This window comes from Aulostomus chinensis, chromosome 11 (assembly GCF_037954235.1).
Source record: "Aulostomus chinensis isolate RoL2024-O1b breed Wild chromosome 11, RoL_Achi_v1.0, whole genome shotgun sequence".
NCBI lineage: Eukaryota > Metazoa > Chordata > Actinopteri > Syngnathiformes > Aulostomidae > Aulostomus > Aulostomus chinensis.
This window is the reverse complement of record NC_141330.1, coordinates 24,989,926-24,997,258: the sequence shown is the minus strand read 5'-3', so window position 1 is coordinate 24,997,258 and position 7,333 is coordinate 24,989,926. Positions and strand designations below refer to the sequence as shown.

The 7,333-nt window shown below is 40.9% G+C and overlaps 1 protein-coding gene across 3 annotated transcripts in view; it reads left to right on the top strand.

Annotated features, from left to right (window-relative positions):
- Positions 1–6,753: 6,753 nt before the first annotated feature.
- oxr1a (oxidation resistance 1a) overlaps positions 6,754–7,333 on the top strand; it is a 176,930-nt gene continuing 176,350 nt past the window's right edge. For all 3 annotated transcript variants that reach the window (XM_086219158.1, XM_086219155.1, XM_086219153.1), the window contains exon 1: positions 6,754–6,905. The gene's annotated coding sequence lies outside the window, so the exon portion shown is untranslated. The remainder of the gene's footprint in view (positions 6,906–7,333) is intronic.

The window sequence follows — 7,333 nt, the reverse complement described above, 5'->3', positions numbered from 1 at the left end:
AGAAACATGGCACCGCGTTGTCGTAACCACAGAGTTCCCTCTTCTTTTTTTTGTCAGCCCTCTGATCGCACATATAAACAATTTTGAAGGTTTTCCTTTTTGCTAATCAGTTATGACGGTTTTAAAACCATTTACACATTTTTAATCGAGTTCTTTGCTCAAAATAACCCCAAAAAACCCACACCATTATATTTCTTAGATTGAATCCATGTCTGTCATTATCATTATTTATTTAGTCATTTATTTTATTTCATTTTTTTCTCTCACACTTAACTGTCTCTGCCCGCCACCGTTTCAAATGTTGGAGGACTATATATACTGGCCTGCGGGGGTCGCTATTTTCCACAAAGCCCTCCATATTCCAGCTCATAATTCAGTATGTTGCTTTTACCAATCAAAGGCAGCAGGATTAACATTGAAAAGACCCACAACCACCATTCGGCATTTAATGAAACATTTTTAACATGTTGCTGTATATGGTTCTAATACAAACTGTTGGGCAACACCTATGAAATCTTAAGATGCATCTTTGTAACCATGAAGATATTCATCGGATTACATGCTCCTCTGAAAGCAGCCAGTCACATCCCCCTCATGTACAATTGCACAAGGTGGTCAGGACAGCTGCTTGCAACACAAGTAATCTATGCAAATTGCCATTTTTATGCACTCATACATGTGTTGCGTGCTAAATAGTGTTGGTTTGCGTCATTCGGGGACTGTGACGTCCATACTAATGATATTCTGCATTATTCACAACAACATCTCATATTGGCTGTGCTACCTTTTTCTAATCATCTTGCTCATTTGAGACTCCAGGGGACATTGGATGACTATGCTTTATCGTTTTAGGAAAAGATCCATGACAGAATCAGGAAGAGGACATGGAGGATGAAACTATAAAACATATTTTGTTCTCTGAGTTTTGAGTCCAGTAGCTGTAAATATATTGCATTTCCTGTTTACATTAATATTTGACAATGAGAGAACAAAGCCAGTCAATCCTGACAATTTATCCTTTAAATAGTGTCTAGACAAAGCAAAAAGTCAACAATAAACCCTGTTTAGCAGGTGACTGGTGACTGGAGCCATGTGGGGAATTCATTGCAGTAATTAAAAAGCCGGGCTGGACAGAAATGATGAATGTCAGGTATTGACTCACTGTCAGGCTGGTTTGTGTGTGTGTGTGTGTGTGTGTGTGTGTGTGTGTGTGTGTGTGTGTGTGTGTGTGTGTGTGTGTGTGTGTGTGTGGTTGTGTGGGGGCGTGTTTTGTTTCAGGGTATCCAGAGTTGATTAAAGCTAATGACGCAGGGCCATTGCAGCTTCTTGCTTCTGTTCCAGCTCCAAATCATTAGGACTGAGAGAAAGATGGTCTAATCAGACAACTGTAGCTTCACTCTACACTTTGGGAATGCTCAACCCTTAACTTCTATGTCAGTTGCAAAATCAGTGAACAAAAGAATATAGCTCTTCTGATATCTGCCTCCTCTAGGAAATCAAAGACTGCTCATTTTATCAAAGATCTGGATTTTATTACAAAATTCATCACAGTAAATAAAAGGATTTAAAAAAAAACTGATGCTGCATGATGTCCTTTACTGCCTGATGAAGGGTTGGCATTTTGTCCCTTGACTTTGGGTTCAGGGCTTATTCGATCTCTGATTTCTGACAAAGTTCTAAAACCAAGTCTCAGTTCCCAGCAGAATCGCCACATCTGGCAATGCGAAGATTCTCTGCTATGAGATTCATGCTTCATGTATTTTCTTGTGACATTCCTAATTCAACAAATCTTTGTCATTCATCCATTCATTGTCTTCCGCTTATTTGACCACTGCACCACCGTGCAGCCCCCAAATCTTTGTTATTTTTGAAAATAATCTTCAGTATTGTGGCCATCCCATGCTCCCAAACGCTTATGCCAGAAGGTACTGTGCTACATAATAGCAACTTCTACCTTGCTTGTGAAGAGAAGAGTTGAATATATTTTTAGATTTAAAGGTTCCAAACAAAGCCTACAACAATTCACCCCCTATCCGTACTACACAAAATCATGCATCTCCAGGGGAGGCCACTTGCCCACCTCAGAACCCACAAGGGCCAAGCGGAGGACAGTCCTACTCTTCTCTCGGTGGGGGTTAAAAAAAGATATCAATCACTTAGTGGTAATTCTAGAACAATTTTATAAGGGGAAGCAGACTGGGGTCAGTTTTGTTGCAGGGGAACATTTGAACCAGGTTAGAATATACAAAGACAATGTCAAAAATGTCCCCCCTACCCCTATTTTATTTTTGTTTGGGACTATTTTTTTTATCTTTGAAACAACTATAACAACATAAAAAACCATTAAAAGATACACAGTATATCATTACATCAATATTTTTTCTGGAAACTGTCTTGTGACTGCTCCATCTGGGTCACACAAACCCCTGAGTGCCACATTTGTCAACCCCTGCTATTGTTCAGTTATGATGATCCTTGGTAAAACTACTATTACAGTAGCTTCTGTTTGCTTGGGATTAATGTGATGTTGGATGTCCTTTGCCACCGAGAGAAAAGAAGAGTATGTTCTTTGCATTCCATTGCTTCATGAACTTTGCTCTGCTGAGTGCATAGTTCTCATAAACAACAGAACAGCAAATCTTCCCTCAGGACACATATAACTTCTTAGCACTCCTGGTGCACACATTTTTTTTTTCTCTTCCAGGTCACCTTGACACCATCTTTGCCATTTGTGCCATGTCTGGAGGCAGCAGCTGATTTTAAGGTGTTACAGCCCCCCCAACCCTGACATTCAGAGTCCAATGCAATGCACTTCATCTTTGGTTACAGGGCACCTCTCCCAAGCAACAAATATAGGATAGGACAGCCTGTAAAAATGGAGCACAGAACAGAGTGCGAGTGAAAATAATAATCTATTATTTTGACATTTCTTACATGTCTCTGCTCCTGTTTCTCCTTTGCCTGTTTTAGTTCTTCCTTGCCCAATAATACTCACCTTTGCTCCCTGTCTGATCTTACACCCTGGATATTGGAGAAAAAACTAGCAAGACGTCAACACACACAAAAGAGACATTACAACATGAAATCAAAATGTAATTGAGATAGTGTGGCAGGTGGAAGAAAAGCCATTTCCTGTTTGTCTCATCTATTTTATCACATGAAGCAGGTTAACTGGGTGACATTTCCGCGCAAGGCGGCGTGTATCACCAAAGGCCATCACCAGGGACTCATATCTCACAGCATGTTGGCCTACCTTTTTATTAAATCTAACAGACTGAATTGCATTATGATACTCCGTTACTGGGTCTCAAAGGGAAATCCTGTATTCAGTTGTATCTTAAATGGGCAATTGGTCTACCTGTCAATTGATGGGTTCTAAACTATTTCACTATCTCAACTATTAGTGAATTCATGTGCTTGGTGGATTTTTTGTTTTTTGGCATATGGATGGATAAAGAGGAGAGGGATTATGGTGGAGGATGTGTTTGAGAGCTTATAAATCAATGTTTTGTTGTTGTTAGTAAGCTTCTACACACAAATATATCTATATTTAGATTATATATGTATGAGTGTGTGTGTGTGTGTGTGTGTGTGTGTGTGTGTGTGTGTGTGTGTGTGTGTGTGTGTGTGTGTGTGTGTGTGTGTTTGTGGGTGTGTGTATCAATTTGGGTGAAATATTGCTATAAATAATTTTGCTGATGAATGGATATGGTGTTCCATTAAAAAGAGAGCTATATTGTATATTTGCAGAATGTATCATCCCTAATGTCTTACTAGGGATTTTCTTGTTCTATGTGATTCATTGTGAAAATGTATACCAGCAGCCTTACCTTTGATAAAAACAAGCCTTTTCTCAGGAAATACACTCTCTCCTTCATTTATTTATGAGTGAGCTCTGGGGTGTTCAGGAGGGTAGAAATCACAGGCATCAGCTTCAGCCCTCTGTCTTCAGACTCCATGTGGTGCTCATCGATTTTAGCCCCTCACTGTTGAAGTGCACCATCAATCAATACAATAACAAGTCTTCATTTATACTTGAGAAATGCAGTTTCCAACTCAGTGGGCACGAAGTCCTAGTGCTGTCAATGTGAGCACAGATAGGTATTCTCTGTAATTGACCTTGAGCCCCATCTGCCCAGCAACTAGAACAAGACAACATACACCACCAGGTCATGACTCAGGCTCAAAGCATAAATGAACATAACACGTTTTAAATGCATGAACAACAGAATTTCAAATGCATGGTTACATGCAACTCTTCTGTGCACATGTGATAAATGCTCTCCTGCAGCAGGGTCCCACCATGGATCTAGCTTCATGTCTTTATTGTATTTTGTTCTTTTCACCCACAATGACAACTTCATCCAGAATTAGGGTGTTCCTATAAAGGAAGCAATGGTTTACATGTGCCCGGGCTCTCCAAAGGCCACACATTTAAGGTAAAGCAATGGCTCAAGGTGTTCTCACTTCATCACTGTCAGGACTTTTATCTCGATGGCCCGAGCAGGCAGTGTTTTATTGCTTGCAACTATTAACTGATATGGTGAGCTCCATTGAATGATCTTACATTTAATCCCATGTAAAAGCCTTTTTACAAGCCAACTGGGTATACTACTCAGTTCATGTGTCATGTGTCTGGCCAGCAATATGGAGAACATTTATTTGTTATTTTTCAACACTGAAATGAATAAAAAAAAAAATGTAATTGGTTTACTGATTCGGTGGCATGGTGGTGCAGTGGTTAGCACTGTCCCCTCACAGCAAGAAGGTTCTGGGTTGAGCATGGGGTCTTTCTGTGTGGAGTCTGCATGTTCTCCCTGTGCCTGCGTGGGTTCTCTCCTGGTACTCCAGCTTCTTCCCACAGTCCAAAGACATGGATGAGGTTAATCCCTACTCTAAATTGACCGTAGGCATGGCTCTGAGAGTGAATGGTTGTCTGTCTATATGTGTTCGCCCTGCAATGGACTGGTGACCCTTCCAGGGTGAACCCCACCTCTCGCAGCTGGGATAGGCTCCAGCCCGCATGCAACCCTTAACAGGATAAGTGGTAGAAAATTGATGGATGGATGGATGGAGGGTTTACTAGTTCTTCTGTTTGAAAAACTAGTGTTAAGGTTGCCTGGTATTGAGAAACAACATTGTTCTATTTACATTGATGCAGGGAAGGACCGTCACACATAAAAAAATATTCAAGGCAAGGTCGAGTTTGTGGGCGGCGTGGTGGTGCAGTGGTTAGCGGCGTCGCCTCACAGCAAGAAGGTTCCAGGTTCGCGTCTCGGCTCGGGCACAGGATCTTTCTGTGTGGAGTTTGCATGTTCTCCCCGTGCCTGCGAGGGTTCTCTCCAGGTACTCTGGCTTCCTCCTACCGTCCAAAGACATCAAGAGGGGACGAGGTTAATTGGATACTTTACATTGACCGTAGGTGTGAGTGTGAATGGTTGTCTGTCTCTATATGTTGGCCCTGCGATGGACTGGCGACCTGTCCAGGGTGAACCCCGCCTCTCACCCATAGCCGCTGGGATAGGCTCCAGCCCCCCACCCCTGCGACCCTTAACAGGCATAAGCCGAAGAAAATGGATGGATGGTCAGGATTGCAGATAAAATCAGTAGTTCAGTTAAGAATCTGGGGCTTTACAGAGCAAAAGTCAGCAGCAAAATTTTAGTCCTATGCAGGGATGATAATCAGCGTAGGTGAAACGTCAGCAGCTACGCAGTATGGATTACTCCTTATAGGGTGCTCTCAATCAGGGTTAGGGTTAGTTAGCTAGTTCACATGCAACACCCAGTGTAACATCTAGTCAGAGATACAGTGAAACAGTGCTGACACAAACAATTTCATGTAGGTCTACATAGAAATGCAGACATAGGCTCTACACACATAAACATACACTATGTACAACTCTTAAGCAATATATTCAACGAGCAAACATAATAGGGTCTTCGCCCGAAGTACCTACTGGCTGAGGCCCTAAATATTAGTGATGCAGTTCAGTAATATAAATGCAAAGCCACATATGAACACTGAGAATCAGATCAAACTGGCCCTATTCAGAAATGAATCTTCCACTGATGCCCAGTAAAATCCACTGTTATTGTTGTTTTTCTTCTCTCAGATTCTTTGCATCACAAGATGCTCCTTTTTCGGATGCATTTTGTGTGCTTGAAGAATTAAGAAATAAAGTGCCTGATTGCTCCAGTGCATTTTAAGTAACTGCTGTGTCAATTTTATACAAAAGAGATTGTTTTTACAATTATTTCCATTGTATATAAAAAACCCTTTTAAAGTTTTCTCAGCCTCTTCCTGTTTGATCTCATGTAAAACACTGTGTAATGTTGTTATAAAATATATTTTAAAATGTGTCAATTATTATTATTATTATTATTATTATTATTATTATTATTATTATTATTATTATTATCATTATTTAACCTGGAAAATGAAAACCTTTTTTTCTTTATATTTACAGATCTACCATAATAAATCCTTAACATTTCTAGTTTCATTGATTCTACGTAATATATTTCATTTGATTTTTCTTTTAAAATCTCCAATTTCAATTAATACAACAAACTTTAAAATTTTCATATGTACCTAGGGATACAAACTGAACGTAAATCCACCACAAATAGCCAAACATCTGAAGTACTGAATGATTGTCATCCCTGATACCTTCAACCCCCACCGCCCCCCACCTTGGTACGATCCGCTCCTCCCCTGTCCTACGTCTCAGCGATGGTAGTTTCTATTAGGAGAAGGTCAAATGACTCCGCATGTCTACCTCTGTGTACATTCCCGCTCCGGTGCACGCCTGATGAAGAAACATCTCCAACACTACACGTCCTGGCCAAATATGCTTGCCAGCAGCATCTGAAGCGGCTCCTCGTCGTATCATGTCCTTCTGAAAGTAAGTAGTGACGTGCACCGGCGACGTTTTTGTGGTTTCCGAAGCGACTCACGGGCTAATATTGTGACATGGCCGGATAACTGGTTTCCCTGTAAAGGTGTAATGTTTGTAAAGTGTTGTGTTTCCGCGCAGCTGGTGCTGGTCGGAAACCTGGCTGATTTATAAATAGTTCTCTTACGCTTCCAGACGGTGCAGGTGAAATTCAGGTGAAGGGTTGATTAAATTCACCCTAAACACGCCATTACGTGATGTCATGTCGGGGTAACTTCTATTTCTCTCACCTGCCGTATTTCTAGTAGCATACATTGGCTCTCGGACAATTCACGTAGGCTTGGAAATATCCCAGCTCAAGTGAGTCTTGTGATTACAGGGTCAGCTGTGGTACTGAAGAATAGATATAGAATGAAGTGCACAATTTAATTATTTCC